Genomic DNA, 17357 nt, shown 5'->3' on the forward strand with positions numbered 1-17357 from the left:
CAGGGAGGTTGTGGATTGTTTTTCTCTGGAGATACTCCAAACCCAGCTGGATGCCTACAGTACAGCCTGCTGTATGGAGCCTGTTTTGCGGGGGGAGGGGTTGGACTCAGTGATCTCTAGGGATCCCTTCCAGCCTTTCCAGTTCTGTGATTCTGTGATTGTAACCGTTGCTTCTTGCAGCAGTAGAGTGTTTCAGAAGAGAGAAAAAGATGGTGGCGGTGAACTGGCTTTCTGTGGATGGTAAAGCTGTGCTGAGAACTGGGCTGACTATTGCAGCTGAAAAAGCGTGCCGAGTGTGCAGACGCAGAGGAATAACTTTTCCGTGTAGGTTGAGCTTGTGTAAGGTAGGTGTCCTTGCTAGGTGAGCTTCTGCTTTAAAGCATCAAGTTGTAATTTTAAAAGTAAGGTTGCCAGTTCTTTTTTTACCCTAAGTGATTTTTTAGCCGGGAGAGATTGGAGGTGCTGTTTGGTGATGGAAGACGGAGAGAGGAAAAGCAAGTAGAGGGCATGCTGTGCATAGCCACCACATGCCATGGGCACCGTTGTCATTCTGCACAAAGGAGGAGCAGCTCAGCAAGCTTGGCCTGGGCCGTGGGAGGGAGCATGCAGACATCTGGACCAACCGGCAACGAGTTAGTTCTGCAGGTTGTCTGTTTTCTGCTGTTTGTCCCACGTCCTGTTGCTCAGTGGTAGCTCTGTTCCTTCCCCCGTGGAACCCCCGTGGGGTTGGGCTGTGGGCTGTGGGACTGGGGATGAGGGGTGTGGGATGGGCCGTGGGTTTGGGACGGATAGAGGCCTCGGGTCCCCCAGCGCCACAGTGCTGCTGGCAGCATGCGGGCCGTGCCCCCCCTCCCGCCCCCAACCCCTCCAGCCCTGCTCCCTATGCCCCCCGGACTCCCGGCAGCCCCCCAGAACCAGGGCTAAGGAGGGCGTGGGAGTCAAAAGGACATGGGCAACCTTTTTTTCAGTGGTCTGTGGGGCCAGGAGAGGGGGGAAATGGCCCTAAACTGGAGTATAGGAAGTTCTGCACCGACGTGAGAAGGAACTTGTTCACAGCGAGGTGACGGAGCACTGGTACAGGCTGCCCAGGGAGGCTGTGGATTCTCCTTCCCTGGAGATACTCCAGACCCAGCTGGATGCCCACCTGTGCAGCCTGCTGTACGGAGCCTGTTGAGCAGAGGGGGGAGTTGGACTCGATGATCTCTAGGGATCCCTTCCGGCCCCTACAGTTCTGTGATTCTGTGATTGTAATCGTTGCTTCTTGCAGCAGTAGAGTGTTTCAGAAGAGAGAAAATCATGGCGGCCATGAGCTGGCTTTCTGTGGTTGGTAAAGCTGTGCTGAGATCTGGGCTGACTATTGCAGCTGAAAATGCGTGCCAAGTCTGCAGACACAGAGGAATAACTTTTCCATGTAGGTTGAGCTTGTCTAAGGTAGGTGTCCTTGGTACACTGCTGGACGCAATAGGGAGGAATATGGAGCTGTAGAGGATTGTGGGGGGGGGGGGCTGTAGGCATGGAGTTCTACATCTATATCTATATATGTGTGTGTTCTGGGCTGCATAAAAATAGGGGTGGCCAGCAGGGAGAGGGAGGTGATTGTCCCCCTCTGCTCAGCTCTTGAGTGTCGTGAGGTCCCATCTGGAGTAGTGTTTCCGGCCGTGGGGCCCCCAGCACAGGAAGGACGTGGAGCTCTTGGAGTGGGTCCAGAGGAGGACTATGAAGATGGTCTGAGGGCTGGAGCCACTCTCCTATGAGGAAACGCTGAAGGAACGGGTCTCGTTTAGCTTGGAGAAGAGAAGGCTCTGGGGAGAGCTCATTGTGGCCTTTCAGTACTTGAAGGGAGCATATAAACAGGAGGGGGACCAGCTGTTTATGAGGGTGGATGACGGTAGGACAAGGGGGAATGGTTTTCAAGTGAGACGGGAGGTTTAGGTTAGATAGTAGGAGGAAGTTTTTCCCCCAGAGGGTGGTGACAGACTGGAAGAGTGCAATCCTGTGCACGCTCAGGTGTGTTTTGCTTTGTAGTGATTTCCCAATCAATCCTCATGTGGTCTCTTAGTTAGGCTGGGAGTGAAGGGGAGCACTGTGAAGCTGTTTGCTTTCCCTGCTGCGTGCTGTGGGGTTGTGCTGGCGGCGGTGCAGTTGCTTTGCTTTTCCTTGGGAGGGTGGGAAGGAGCTTAGCAGGCCCAGTTCTCCTCAAACGATTCTGATCCTCCAGTGTCAGTACTGCAGGGAGTGCACGACCTAAAGGACTTCTGGCTTGTGATGAATTTGTATCTCCGCAGCTTCTGATATTTTGGATTGTGTGTTCTAGTGCAGGCATTTCTGGGGACATGATTTATCATCACCATAGCTAACACTGCGTGGGAAATCTTGGTGTGCTTTGACTTGCCAGTGCTTTCCACTGTCTCCACTTGCCTGGAGCGTCCTTGAAATGTATGCCTAATGTGGAAATGTTTTCCTCTTTCCTAGCTTTTGTGGTACAAAGAAGCACGGCAAGGTGATGGAACAGCTTGTCCTAGATGCCATGGCCAAGCAGTTGGAGAAGAAGAAGATCATCAGGAATAGTCAGCATGGATTTAGCAAGGGGAAAGTGTGCTTGAGCAACCTCCTAGGCTTCTGTGAGGCATCAGCAGCTATATGGATGGCGGGAGAGCAATGGATGTAGTCTACCTTGACTTCAGCACTGCTTTTGATGCAGTCTCCCACGACATCCTGGTAATGAAGCTGAGCAAGTGTGGGATAGATGAGTGGACAGTGAGGTGGGCTGCGAGCTGGCTGAGTGGCCGAGCTCAGAGGGTGGTGATGGGCGGTGCAGAGTGCGGTTGGAGAGCTGTGAGTGGCGGTGAACGCTGGGGGTGGGTGCTGGCTCTGGTCTCGTTCAATATCTTGGTCAACGGCCTTGAGGAGGGGATAGTGTCCACCCTCAGTAAGTATGCCTCTGAGACAAAGCTGGGAGGAGCAGCTGGCCCACCGGAAGGCTGTGCTGCCGTTCAGCAAGAGCTGGACAGGCTGGAGAGCCAGGCAGTAGCAAAGCAGGTGAGGTGTAACAAGTGCAAGTGTAGAGTCTTGCACCTGGGAAGGAATAACCGCAAGTATCAGTAGAGGCTGGGACGTGAGCTGCTGGAGAGGAGCTCTGCAGAGAAGGACCTGGGGGTCCTGGTGGGTGACAGGTTGGCCATGAGCCAGCAGTGTGCCCTGGTGGCCAAGAAGGCCGGTGGGATGGTGGGACGCATGAAAAGGAGCGTGGCCAGCAGGGCGAGGGAGGTGATCCTCCCCCTCTGCTGTGCCCTGATCAGGCCTCAGCTGGAGTACTGCATCCAGGTCTGGGCTCCTTGGTACAAAACAGACGGGGATCTCCTGGAGAGAGTCCAGCAGAAGGCCACAAAGATGATCGAGGGCCTGGAGCATCTCCCCAGTGTGGAAAGTCTGCGTGACCTGGGTCTGTTCAGCCTTGCGGAAAGAAGACTGAGAGGGGATCTTAATAATGTTACTAAGTATTGGAAGCGTGGGAGTCAAAAGGACATGGCCAGCATTTTTGCAGTGGTCTGTGGGGTCAGGAGAGGGGGGAAATGGCCCTAAACTGGAGTACAGGAAGTTCTGCACCGACGTGAGAAGGAACTTGTTCACAGTGAGGTGATGGAGCACTGGAACAGGCTGCCCAGGGAGGCTGTGGATTCTCCTTCCCTGGAGATACTCCAGACCCAGCTGGATGCCCACCTGTGCAGCCTGCTGTACGGAGCCTGTTGAGCAGAGGGGGGAGTTGGACTCGATGATCTCTAGGGATCCCTTCCGGCCCCTACAGTTCTGTGATTGTGTGATTGTAACCGTTGCTTCTTGCAGAAGTGCAGTGTTTCAGAAGAGAGAAAAACAAACATGGCGGCCATGAGCTGGCTTTCTGTGGTTGGTAAAGCTGTGCTGAGATCTGGGCTGACTATTGCAGCTGAAAATGCGTGCCAAGTCTGCAGACACAGAGGAATAACTTTTCCCCCCAGGTGGAGCTTGTCTAAGGTAAGTCCTTGCTAGGTGAGCTTCTGCTTTAAAGCATCAAGTTGTATAAAGAAGGTAATTTTAAAAGCAAGGTTGCCAGTTCTTTTTTTACCCAAGTGATTTTTTAGCAAGGAGAGATTTGAGGTGCTGTTTGGTAATGGAAGACGGAGAGAGGAAGAGCTGTGCATAGCCAGCGCATCCCATCTGCACCGTTGTTCCCATGCACAAAGGAGAGGAGCATCTCAGCAAGCATGGCGTGGGCCGTGGAAGGGAGCATACAAACATCTGGACCAACCCAAAAGGAGTTAGTTCTGCAGGTTGGTTGCTTTCTGCTGTTTGTCCCACATCCTGTTGCTCAGTGGTAGATTTGTTCACGTTCAGCGCTAGCAGGAATGTCCCCGAGCATTTTTGCTTCAGCTGTCGCAACGCTTTGTTCCCTTGCTGCTGGGCTGGGGCGTTTGAAGAATGATGCATGTGCTGATGTGCAGCCAGGCTTTGGGGCTGAGTCTGCAGAGCAGGGTATGTGTGTGGCAGGAGTGAGGCTTGTGGGGGAGCAGGCCAGGTGGAATCCAGTGCGCTTTGCTCTTGTTCTCAGTGTCTGTTTTTGCTCAGCAGGGCAGGTGGTGAACCTCATGAAGCAATGCCTGCAGACGGGGCTTGCGGAGCAAGAGGTCCTGCAGGCCTTGTGTGACGCCCATGGAGCTGTAGCGAGGCTGCGTCAGTGTAAAAGAGCAGAAATCCCCGGAGGTGTGAAGGTGAGCTGTGGGCTCCAGTAGTGCAGGAGGGGATGTACGTGCTCAGGGTTCGGCTGCTTCTGTGTGTGTTTTAAGTGAGTGTGATAGCACTGCTTGGTCCGTTTGAGTGTATGGAACAAGTGTGCCATCCTTTGTGCTGGAGTCGTGTGAAAGGAGTCCTATGGCTTTGAGAGCTGACTTGAAGCCTGTGGACATCACTGAAGAGTAGGGGTAGGGGATGAGGCAAGGGAAGTTGGGGTAAGGGGATGAGGCGTAGGAACAGAAACCTCTTTGGCCGATATGAAGTGCTGCCATTCTCTTTTTGGATTAAGAATCTCCGTGTGTTTTTTAATGAAGAACAAACTCACTGTTCAGTTGTGAATGAATTCATTCAGGCCTGTTAGTCGGTGTCATTCTCTCCATGGAGCTGCAATTGAAAGGGATGCTTCTGGTGTGATGTGCGGCACCCTCCCGCGTTCTCAGAAGAACCAAGTTGGCAAAGCCTGGCTCTTGGTTGGTGAGCTGTGCCCAAGGTGAGAGAGTTGACTCTTGTGGGCTTTGAGACATTTCTTCCAGTTGCACGCTGTGTTATTTCCGTTGTGTTGACCTCTTGAGCTCCAGCCCCAAGTGAGGATCCGAGCAGTAGTGCAGAAGGGACGGTTTAGACTGGAAGTGCAACGCAAAGGGCGGGAGCTAGCAGGAGCAGGGAAGTGATCATCCCCCTGTACTCAGCACTGGTGAGTCCTCACCTGGAGTCCTTGCAGCACCTTCGCAGCAACCTTGATTTCTCCATCCTTCTCTGAGCTTTGTGCCACGAGAGCTCTGCAGCTTCTACCTGTGACGTGAGAGCATATGGAAGGCCCTGCAAGAAGTCTGGGTAGGTGATGGCAGTGTCTCTTCCTTTCCCCCCCGGTGCTGGACATAGCTGGGAACGGGACTGGGGGATATGCCAGCAGTGGGTTCCTACCTCAGCAGAACGGAAGGGCTGTTCTGATGGCTGTATTGAACTGGAGTGAATCTGACGCTGATGAGAGAGATGAGGGGTGTGTGGAAAAAAAGGAGCGTGCTGCATTTTGTGGTGCAAGATGTTCTGGGAACTGCTGCTAGCAATGCCCAGCAGGCTTCCTTTTGCTGGGGAGAGGTTTAGCAAGGATTTTTTTATATGAAAAGAGTTCATCCTATATTTCCTTTCCATTGACCTTTCGTCGTACTGCTTGAGAAATTGCTATTTCTTGCTGTAGAGAATACGCATGCACCCTGCACTTGTATCTGCACAAAGAATCTTCTAAACATCTCGGTACGTGTTTCTTTTTGGCACTGGGATGGAGCTGTGTGGAACACAGAATTCATCCAAACACACTTGGATGAATCTTCAGTCGCGTGCAGGGACGCGTAATGCTCATCTTAGATGTCACGCTGACAGCAGCAGTAGAGAGGCAAATGTCATAGGGTGGCATGCTTTCTTTTTTTCTTTTGTTTCAGTGATAACCATGGAAGCATAGAAGCGTTACCCAGACAGACTGAGCATTTGTCACCTGGGCTTTCTACAGATGCCATAGGCAGTGGAAGTCAGCATCGCAAGCATCCGTGAGAGCCCTGCAAAAGAATGGTGAGAGTTACCCTGGCGGCCTCCTTTGGAAATCTCAGGTCTCTGTAAGCTCTCAAGCTGTGTCGTAAGTCCTCCCGTGGTGCTGACTCAGCTCTCCCTGTCTTTGGTGTAGGAGAGCTGGTCTTGAACTCCTTCCTGTTTCCTGCCTATCATCTGCTCCCTGCTTTGCCCATGGCCCAGTGAGCCTTTTATTCCTCGCCCCAAGATTTGCACATGTGGATAAGAGCATCTGCTTATGTGCGCTTCTTTTCGGCCTGTGGTGTCAGGCTGAGCAACAGCTCCCAGCCGAGCTTGTGGTGAGCGAGACACACAGTAGCTGCAGACCCTGTTCTCCGTGTCACTAAAGCATGGGCTTGATGGCTGTCGTGAGCCAAAGCAAGAGAGTTTGTGTGTTTGATTTCTGTGTTGGGCTGAGCGGGTAGAGCAGGGCAAGGGGGCTGATTTGGACGTGCTGCTTTCTGAATACGGTGCTGTTTGCGTGGCAGTGCTTCTGGCGTTGCAAATTGTGTCAGATGTCAATGAATTCCTTGGAATCTGTTGAGTTGACTTGTGCAGGTTTCATTGTGGAGCTCAACCCTTCCTGTCCGCTTGTGTGCATAGCCATGGCCTTTGCTTCTTTCTTGCCTTTTTTTCTTGGTTGCGTTTGGCACTGTGCAAGCCGTGAATTGCCAGGGAAGAGCTGGAAGTGCTCTGGAGTTGTGGGGGACAAAGTGCCAAGAAGCAGCGTGCAGCTTCAAAGCTTTTGAGTGAGGGATGCCTCGGCTGGTCCCCGCCAGCTCTCTCCTTTCTCCCGCCGTGTCCATTCCTGGCTCCCAGCTACGAGCTGGCCCTGCAGAGCATCTCCAGCCCTGTCAGCATCACCATCCAGCAGCGGCAGGAGGAGCACCCCTTGACCAACGCCAGGCAGTAGTGCTCGGTCTGCAGGTTAGCTGCCATTTACCTGTAGGTGGCTCTTGCAGAAGAAGACTCAAACAGCAGAGCGTTTTCCTCATCTGCAGCACGCAAATGCTACAAAAGCAGAAACAACGCAGGAAGCTGTGGGTTTGCGAGTCTGCATGGACATGTACTGTCTGTTTTGATGGTGCTCTGCCATCCTTTATTTCCTTCTCCTTGCTCTTCCATAAGCTGCTCAGGATTGGAAAGCTGCATGTCCCATAATTCCCCAGAACCCCAGTTTTGAGACAGCTTGTAGTTGTGGCTGTAGCCACAAGTGTTTTGTTTCGTAGAGGGAGCTCATGTGGGTTGTAGGTCTTGTTCTTGCGAAGACTTGTTCTGCAACAGGTGTTCCACTTGGGCTCCGTAGCACGTGCTGGCCATGCGGGTACAGCATGCAATGGAACAAACCCTGCAGGCCCTGGGGAGAGGCAAAGCAGGAGAGTGGCTGCCCCACGGTGGGGATGAAAGGCAGAGTGCCCTTTGAAGCAGGGGATGCCCTGCTGGCTCTGCCGATCGCATCCACTGCTGGCACGTTCCTTCTTCCTCCTTTCTGGCAGTTTGCTGTCGAGCAGATTGAGGTGGAAGTCGACGACTCAAATCCAATGTTGCGAAGCCACTGCGGATACCAAATCCCTGTATGGGAGACCTGGCCGTATGCAGGAGTTACTCCAGGATGAGGAGCTGCTATTGGTCTTCAAGCAGGTAGGAGTTTGTTATCCACGCATAATACTGTATGTATTTGTTGTTGGTGTTGTTGTTTTAAAATCAGTGCCAGTATGCAGTCTGATCCGATGTGTTTGAACAGTGTGGTGTAAGGATTGTCAGCTGAGAACAGCAGCAGAACATGGGGCTGTTGCAGGGGGAAGGCGTGGGGAAGGAAGCGGGGAAAGGAAAGGGAAAGCCTGGAAAAGGAATGGGGAAGGCACGGGGTGAAGGAAGGGGGCAAGACACAGGGGAATGAAGGGGATAGGACAGAATACCTGTAGAGCAGCCTAAAAAGCAGTAACAAGCTCTGGGAGGACTGCGGAGTGCCAGATTCTGTACTGGGTGTTTATCTGTGTGTGTACGTTGTCAGTGTTTGTGCCTGGCTGCACTGCTCCAGCCCAGAGCCCGCTGCCTGCAGCTGCATCTTTGCTTCCTTCCCTCCTGCCCGGAGCCCCACGGGTGCTCCCACAACTCCCTTCCCACCCCCAGAATGCCAGAGGAGACACCTGGCAGTGGGATGGAGGAATCCCAGCAGCCCGTTTTCCTTCTGCCTGCAGCTCTCTCCTCCTCTGCCACACAGGGCTCCGGACTGTCCAGTGGGAAAGACGTGGGGGAAAGGGAGTGCTGGCAGGAGCGACTGCTGCGGCCGACTGGGGAGGGTCTGCATCCCACGTGCCCTCCTGTGCTCTCTCTCCAGCTGCAGGAGGGCCAGAGAAGGGCAGATGAAAAGCTGCAGCTGAGCCTGATGGACCTGCACAGCTCTCGGGCTGTCTTCCAGAGGTAGCTGTGATTTACATTAGGTAGCTGTGAAATACATGAAAGCACGAAGAAGACAGAGGCTGAGTGAACACCAATATGGCGCTCTGCTTTCTGCCAACGTGCTTTAATTTTGTTGTCGTTAAATGTACTGGGCAGTTACATTTTGGTATGTGAATACTTAAAAACAGTGCAAGAGATGCTGGCAAAAAGTAATTAAATTTTTTTTTATTATTATTATTATTATTATTATTTTCTTTTTGTAAAGCTCTTAGCACGGCTTTCCTGAGTTTGGAGGAGTTTCCCTCTGTTTTCTTCGTCCTCACCCCCACCGCACCCCACTTCTAACTTTGTGTTCTTCGCCCGTCATCCCGACAGAGCACTGACCGCCAGCGATTGCGCCGCGGGCCGCATCGATCCCGTCGAGGTTCTTTCCGCGGTCTCTGCCGCCACCTCGTGGCCAATGCGCGGAACTGCCGCTGTCCGCTGCTCAGTCCTGCAGGCGGCACAACGCGTGCGCGTAGGAATGCGGAAGTGGCTTCGTAACCGCTCTGTGCAGCTCATCCGCCGCTCTCTATTGTGATTAGTCCTCCAGGTCCCGGCGAGCATGCGCCCGACGACTCCAAATCGGCAACTGTTGCTCCTAAGCGCTCCTGCCGGTTCTCGGACCGCCGGCTCAGCGATCTCCTCCTTCTAAACCAGGCTGCCCCTCATCTATTTCCACTAGATGTTTGATGCCCGAGCCCATCCCGGGAGCGGACCGGTTCGGCTCACAGCTGCCCCCGAGCGCCCGGCGCCATCCAAATTGCTCTCCGCCGCGGCGGACCATCAGACGTCCCCTTCCCCCCCCAGCCCCGCGCCGTCCCCCGGCCGTTTCAAAGCGCTCTCAGCAGCAGCGGAACCCGAGCGGCTCGGAGATGGGCGGTCGCGGTACGGGCGTGAAGCGGCCCCGGCACCGCAGCATCCCAGGACCCGCCGGGCTCGGCACCGCGCTGCGCATGCAGCACCGCGCACACAGCCCCGCGGCGCACGCGCACTGCCGCTCGGAGGACTGAGCGTGACGGAGATCGGCGGATGCGCCGCGCAGAGCGACGGCGACGTCCGCGCAGCGCTTCGGCGCGCGTCCCGCTGCCTGCGGCACCGAACGTACGCGGCCGCCGTTCCGCCGATCGGCCACGCGGGGGCGCCAGAGACCGCGGAAACACGTACCATCGTGCAGCTGAAACACAAACATCTGCCGTTCACTTGTGTGAACCTCTGTGTATGTATACTCTTTTGTACAGACTGCTGCTGGCCTGCTTGTGTTCAAAGAATTTCCACTGAAGTGGACTAAATATTTATGTGGAATTGTATGTTGTTGGTTTTTTTTGGCCTTGATCACCTGAAAGAAATGGATGAAATGATGCGGGGAGTTCAAGTACAATCAAATGTGAAAGACTATCGAGAGTGGGAGACCTATTTGGAAAGTAACAAGAAGGGGAGGGAGAACACGTCTGGTAGTAATAGCTTGGTGATGTTAAGTTGGTATAAATTAAGTGGGATGCACTGATGTGTGCTGTATTCCTACCCACATAGACTTGGGTAGAATCTATGCAGTGTAACGTCGCTACACTTGCCATATTATGCTCTTTAGGAGCGTGCTGTGTAGAGGAATATGGGTAAATGTCAGTGGTGGTACCTTCAGAACTACCACTACGTCAGTGACATTTGGTGTTTTCCAAAGCATGAATCTTGTCCACACACAGTGCTTCTGTAAATGTTGGTATGGGTAAGTCTTGCAGTTCTTCTTTGCTCCAATGCAGGTGCTGCTATTAGCAAGGATTTTGTGCTTTGTTTTAAGGACATAAACACTTTGTTTATGTTTGTTTAATACATAACTAAGCTAGAATCTGCTGTACATGCACTTATTCAGCAACGAGTCATGTCGGTACTGAAGCGAAGGCAAGATGAGCTGGAAACAGAATCTACTTATATGCAGCACCTGACAAGTTAGTATGAAGTTACCAGTTACTTTCTTACTGAAATCTCATTCTTTAAGTAGAAACACGCAGTTAATTCTTGGATTATATTTAATTTTCATGTGTAACGTTTTCTCCCTCCCTGCTGTCAGTGGGCATACTGTACTAGATGTCCTAGTTGAAATCCTTACCCAAGTAGGACGCGTAGTATCACTTCTCCGTGGTAGAATAGTGAATATAGCATGACCAAATGCTCGGTCAGTTTTGAATTACTGATCTCAGTGGCTGTCTATCAGTACTTGAAAAGAGAAACTGAGTCAGTTTTCCAGTAGATATTAGGTTGTTTGGGACACAGGCACTGTAGAACAGGAGGACAAAGAAGGATTGACTGATAACTGGCAGCAGCTTGAGAAGAGTGAGCTCGGGGATGTAGCCCTTTCTGGTTCTAACTGGTGTGCAGGTGGGGTGGGTGCAAAGCATGCAGACTCTGAGTGTGTGTGCACTCTGGGAAGCACAGCTGGAAGTGTCACCAAGAAGGGCAGAGAGATCTGGGGACCCTCCCTCTGCTCACTCAGGTGCTCACCTCCCGGTTCAGGCTGTGACCTGGCAATCCCCCTGCACGAGGGAGCAGCCACAGCCGTCCTACAGTTCACTTAAAATATTGACTGTGCTTCACTCTGGACACTGTGAATTTTTCATCGGGAGGTTTTACTTACTTTAGTTAGTTTCCAGATGAAGAGCAGAAGCAGAATCAGTGTTCTGCATTCACCTCTTTGTCTTGTTCCTGTCTTCTGGTAGCTGGGAATGGCAAACCAAGTAATGATGGAGTGGAGAGTGATGAAAAGATGAAGCTTCTGAAAATGTGTGAGCATCGAAGGTACGTATCATTACATCTAACTGTAGTACGTGTGTATCTGCTTCCTGTTACTTACACAGGGGTGAAGGTAAATCTGTGTGGTTACTAAGCGAGGTGATACACACACGTGCAAAAATGCCTTTCCTTTCCAAAGCTCAAGGTACATGGAAACCATCTGTTTGTTAATGGGGGGTTTTCTTCATGCTGATTGGAATCTGAATGTTCATAGGTGCATCAGAACATCTAACCTACCCTCTGTTATCAGCGTAGGCCAGGTGCTACATTTTGAATGTCAGGGTCTGCTGCTGACCTTAAGTTACTGGGAGCTCTGAAACCGTTCCAGTTGCATTGGTGCCTTGACTCAGCACTGTTTAGGCACAGGTAAGGACTTAAGAGTTTTATTGGTTGAAAAACGACGTAATAAAACTTTGCTTGAAGCAAACTGTTAACCTTTAACGTTAAGTAATGCCAATAATTACATACAAGAGGTATGGTATGCAAATAATACATATAAATATAATTTTCTTGTTGATTTTGCCTGCTCTTACGGTATGTGGTGCCAGGACTAACGTTTTTTAGCCCCAGTGAGACTTGGATGCAGTCACACTTTCAATGCAAGTTGTTGCATAAGCTACATAGAACTGAGATGACGGACTGTTGAGAGCGCAGTAGTTTCTTACAGACTGCCTCTGGCAGGGATAGTATGGAGTACCATGTTAGATGTTTGGTGTTTCAGGTGGGGGGAGTTCCTAGTATGAATGTGGTGAAGTGAAGGTCGTTAGAGATGCTTTTAATGTCCTTTGGCAGCTCACAAAGTACCTTACTGTTACAGTCTGCGTCTCTAGGGTTGCATAATTACTTCTGCTTCCTCACTGTGTTTCCTTAGGCTATTGCTCTCACCGGGTGTTCTTAGTATATCACTGAGCTTTCTTTTACGTATGTACATGGTGAATAACTCACCTGAGTTCATTACAGAATGCAGGACTTGCAGGCGGCAGCTGAGAGAGCGTTCACAAACAGCTGGTCACCACGAAGGCATGCCGAGTGATGAAGAACTGGCTCTGACAGAGGTGACTGAATTCCAGAAGAGCAAAGGTTGGTCAGGATATGAGAGCAAATTCCTCAGATATTTGGAAGGATTTTCAAGGGAGAGTGAAGAAATACTCCTTTTGAATGGTATATCGTTTATTTTCTACAGCACAGAATTAATGCATTTAAACAATTCTGACCGATGCCTTAGGAAGAATAGATAAGACTGTAGGCTTCTTTAGTTTAATCAGTTTTTTGTCCAAAGTTGGAATGTATTTCAAATTGAGATTTGAACTGCCTTAGTGAGCAGGTCACGAGGAGCTGGGAGAGGCACGATGCACATTTGCTGAATAACAGAAGGAGGATTTTCCTGTCTGAGCTTTTAAGAGACATACAAAATATGAAATGTAATGGGTATTTCAATCTGTGCAGTTGTTCAAAACCGCAGAAGTCTTTTTGTGGTCTTCTGTATCTTTTTTTTTTCCTGAAAAAGGCTTTGCCAGAGTGCAGGACGGGGGCATGCTGCTTGCAGGGAAGACTTCTGTGCAGGAGCTTTGCCGTGGGTTATAGAGGCGTTCCAGAGCTTGAGGTAAGTGTTGTTAACTAGAAGGAGGGCATCTTTTCCTCTTGTCAGGTTGCTTGCATATGAATCACTGCATCTTTATTAATGTGGAGCTGTTTGCTGACATTTTGACAGCCCTACCCTCTGAAATCTAGCTTTACATTCAGTTTTAGCTTGCTGCTTTGGTCCATTCTGTGATTAGAATCCATGTAAAACTATTAAATGAGAATCTTTTGGTATCATTAGGTATATTTCTGCATGGAGCTTTTTCTCTCAATCCTGACAGCTGAACAACTAACGGGAATGATCTTTCAGCAGAATTCTACAGACCTGAAAGAGATGCCCTGGTTCAGAGCTGTAGAAGGATTCAGCGATGCCAAAAAGCCGTCTGAATCAAAAAGAGATGATGATCCTGATGAAGAAGTTTTGCCTAGAGTGATCGAAAAAACTATCCTGCCAAAAATTACAGGTATATTAAGGTTGTCTTGAGGACGTTCGCTGCAGCTAGGTAATGAAACCTTAAATAAGTGGTAATGTAAAATGATGTTGATAGTTACAATTACTTGTTAAGGTTACTGCAAATGAAAGGTTTTAGCTTTTTGAATGTTTGCTTCCTTGAAACTAGAGCAGATAGCCACTTGGATATCATGAATGAAATAATTCCTATTTTTCAGCATTTGCCAAGAATGTGTGGGATCCTTTATCGACTTCACAGACTGAGAACCTTACACAGCTTTGCGATAACGTGTTTGAAAAACAAGTCCTGTCCAGAAGGGAATGCAGTCAGGCAAAACAGGTAAAGGCTGTTGTGGTAATGGGGAAGGAAGTTCTTGATGCAGTGTATGCATTCACTGTAAATATTCACTGTAACATACACTTAGCCCAGTTCTGGTTTTATTCTCATGTAAATCTGGGAGTTTATCCAGCATAAAGTAGGTGAAACTAAGTTGATGTTTAGGCCCTTAGTATGAAAAGAAATAATAACAAACGTTTATGCAGTCGCCACACTTGACTTCAGGAAGAAGCTTTAGATAAGGTTCTGTTTGTATAGTAGCTGTGGTGTTTTGTTGTGTTTCTTTTTAATAGAACTTCATAGCTGGAAAATACGTTAATCTCATTATCCAAGAGGATTTTATTTAAAAAAAAAAAAAATGGTTTAAGCTGAGACTTGCTCACAGGCCTTTAATGCAGTCACGGTCTACGATCTTAGTGTCTATTATATACAGTGGCACCTGCATTCAGCTGAATTACCATTTTGCTTTTCCACATGATCAAAATAACTGCCTAAAATTGTTGTAAGTGAAAGGTGAGATCCTTTTCTTGTGAGGATGTGTTAATATTTTTCCTTTTTTCTTTTTTTGGCAGGATTTGATTAACACGGTTGTCCTGAGGATGAAGCAGTCTGTAGAGGAGGATGTCTTTATCCCTCTGTATCCGAAAAGGTAAGCTGTCCCTGGGAATTTATTTTTTTACTTTTTAAAATTTTTATTTTTAGTCATAGAACCATAGAACTGCTCAGGCTGGGAAAGACCTTAAAGACCACCAAGTCTACCTGCAATCTAACCTCTTTTTTTGGCCTTTGTTCTATTTTTCTGTACCTTTTCCCCAGAAGCGTGGGTGAAATATATTGTAGACATCCATGAGCAAATGGAACAAATGTGCCTTCTACTGTTTCATTGTAGGAATAGTTACCAAACATTGATGTTTATGAACTCATTCCGACAAGAGCAACTACGCAGTCAACTTAGTGCTTTTTTGCTCCTGTAACTAAGAGCTTTCATAAATGGAAAGTTCTTAGTTTATGGGGCACAGCCCAGAGTCTGGTTTTGTGATCTTAACTTAGAATATCTGAGGTCTTGTGTTATTTGTGGTGGTCTGCTCCCCCTTCTACTCCTGACTCCTCCTTTCTTTCCTGAAATAGTTGATATTGCTGATGCTTATTGCTGGACGCTCTTAGAGAGAGGATAACTGGTAAGAGTCTGGTAGATGTGGGGTTAAGACACAGCTGGGAGAAGAGTGTTGCTAAGCCTGATGCAGCATGTTTGTCTGGTTACAGGAAGTGCTGTTCTGTTGAGAATCCATTAAACACATACTCGACTGTTTCCAACTGCTAATTCCATTGGGTATTGTAAGGAGTTTCAGTTAACAGCTGTTTCCTTAGGCCTTTATTCTGGTTGTCACTGCTGAAAGAATCCCATAGTTGTAATTCATCGATGTTTAAGAGATGAATTGTCTGTTTGTCTTACTTTCAGGTCAAACAAAATCCTTATTTCCTCTTCCTCTTTTTCTGACCAGCACTGTGGAAGACAAATCATCGCCATGTTCAAAATTCCAAGGCAGACGGTTTTGGTCAGCTGTTGAGGTAAAGAAAAAACACCGATCTTGTCTGTGAAAATCATTTTAGTTAAAAGGAGATTGTAGTCTTTGAGGAAATGTATCTTCAGTCGAATCTGATTCCTGAGAGTTTATGGTATTTTAATAGGAAGGTTAGCTGTTTTTGTCAGTGAGCTATTTATGCTTACCCACCTCTGACACGTAGTCAAGAGACTTTAATTTCATCATCTGTTCCTGCTAACCTTCCATGAGATCAGTCATTGGCACTCTGTGGATAGGTCTGTGTCCTCAGTATGTTCATACAGTGCCCATGTTGCTCTCGTAGAGTAGAATCCCTGCATGTGCGTATAAGCGTATTAGTATAGCTTTATTCAGTCTAAAGTGCTGAGTTAGGAATGTCTGAATGCCTGTGATTCAATTCCCTCTTAGATCTGTTTCCTCTATGAGTGTATTTGGATTCGTACTAAAGATGAGGTTTAGATGCAGGAAAACACATTAACATCCCAGTTCCCCTGCTGTGTGTGCTAACAAGGCCATGGTGACAGCTCTGCATAGGCTTCCTGCTGCCATGTTGCACATTCCTGTAGAAAAATCAGGGAATTTGGGAATGTTGAGGACTTGCCATATTCACTCCTGGGGCAAGCTGTTGTGTAAGGGTTTGTCATGGACAGATGCAGAGAAGACAAGAGGGAGCTTAGTGCTGATACCTGGCAGACACGAAACAGACATAAGATTCTGGTATCACCCTCTGAGATTGTGTATTGCCTGACTTAAATGTCCTGTCAAATACATGTTTCTAAAGGCAAGACCGGTGGTCTTCCACTGCAGATTGAAGTTTTCTCCTTTCAGTTTGTTTTCCATCCTCGCTGTCAGGGTTCTCTTTAGAAGTGGTGATGTGCAGAACAGTTGAAAATGTGTTTGTGTTGGGTATCTTCTGACAGTTTGCCACTCTTTTTTTTCCTGGAGTGAAGTCATGAATTCATTTATCCCAGAGTAAGTAGTACTGCGGGTCATGCATTAAACTCTTTGGATCTGTTCAGCAGCTTATTAGTGTGACTTATCTGTGTTTGAGACTGCCGTTGTGCAGCCCCTATTGGTGCTGTCTTTCAAAGCAGGTGATCATCTGCAGGCTGCCTATCGGGAATGTCCTCTAAACCATGCCCAGAAATTGTATGGGAGAGTACTCACAAAGGGCTGGGCGAGAAGAGGACAGGAACTATTTTAATGAAGAAGTACAGTTGATGAGGTTTTGATGTTTGTGCCATCATACAGTCTAACTTTCCTAGCAGCTCATGGAGTCAAAAGGAAGTGTCCTGCCAAACACTCCAGAGAAGTATGCAGTAGTCGTGGGCTTTGCGACTGCTTTCTGACTGGTGACTGCTAAGATCACGTACTGTGTCTGTGTGGGTGAACTACCTTGAGGTTAACAGTTACCTTGACATTAACCATTCTGTGTTGAGGGGGAGACCAGCGATGTTCTTACGCTGGGCTTAAGTCTTTTTAAATAGTCATTTCTACAGTGATAACAGGTAACAGAAGACAACTCTTGCTAACGAATAATACTGAGATCAAGTACAAAGGAATCTTTTTGCTGCTATGGACCAAGGCTATCAACCTTACCTGTGTTATGAGGCTGGTGGCATGTAATCTTACGTAGCATATGCAGTAGAGGTTGTTTTTTCATTCTGTCACAGATTCTCTCCAATGTTCACTTAGAATTGGATCTCAATTGCTGTTGATCCCTGTTTCTTGCTAAGCTTGGTGTCTTTGTACACGTGCACACCTCTGGTGTCTTTGTACATGTGTACACCTTCAGATTTGACCACTGGCTTTTCTCTCAAAAAATAAAGCATAGTTGTTTTCTGTTCTTGGGTGTTAGCAAATTGTT

General features: G+C 48.7%; 3 long non-coding RNA genes and 1 pseudogene across 3 annotated transcripts in view; all 4 read left to right on the top strand.

The window, feature by feature from the left end:
* LOC112530760 overlaps window positions 1–17357 on the top strand; it is an 851315-nt pseudogene that overhangs the window by 702350 nt on the left and 131608 nt on the right.
* Window positions 1370–4366, top strand: LOC112530754. The gene is made up of 4 exons (XR_003072551.3): window positions 1370–1431; window positions 2473–2718; window positions 3844–4011; window positions 4119–4366. It is a non-coding gene; the product is annotated as an uncharacterized LOC112530754 (long non-coding RNA).
* Window positions 4687–6264, top strand: LOC124417535. The gene is made up of 3 exons (XR_006932485.1): window positions 4687–4745; window positions 5120–5601; window positions 6207–6264. It is a non-coding gene; the product is annotated as an uncharacterized LOC124417535 (long non-coding RNA).
* LOC121108413 overlaps window positions 14518–17357 on the top strand; it is a 29269-nt gene continuing 26429 nt past the window's right edge. The window contains exon 1 of the long non-coding RNA XR_005842919.1: window positions 14518–14577. This is a non-coding gene — a long non-coding RNA (uncharacterized LOC121108413). The remainder of the gene's footprint in view (window positions 14578–17357) is intronic.

The sequence above is a fragment of the Gallus gallus genome, chromosome Z, assembly GCF_016699485.2.
Source record: "Gallus gallus isolate bGalGal1 chromosome Z, bGalGal1.mat.broiler.GRCg7b, whole genome shotgun sequence".
In the NCBI taxonomy this organism is placed as follows: Eukaryota; Metazoa; Chordata; class Aves; order Galliformes; family Phasianidae; genus Gallus; species Gallus gallus.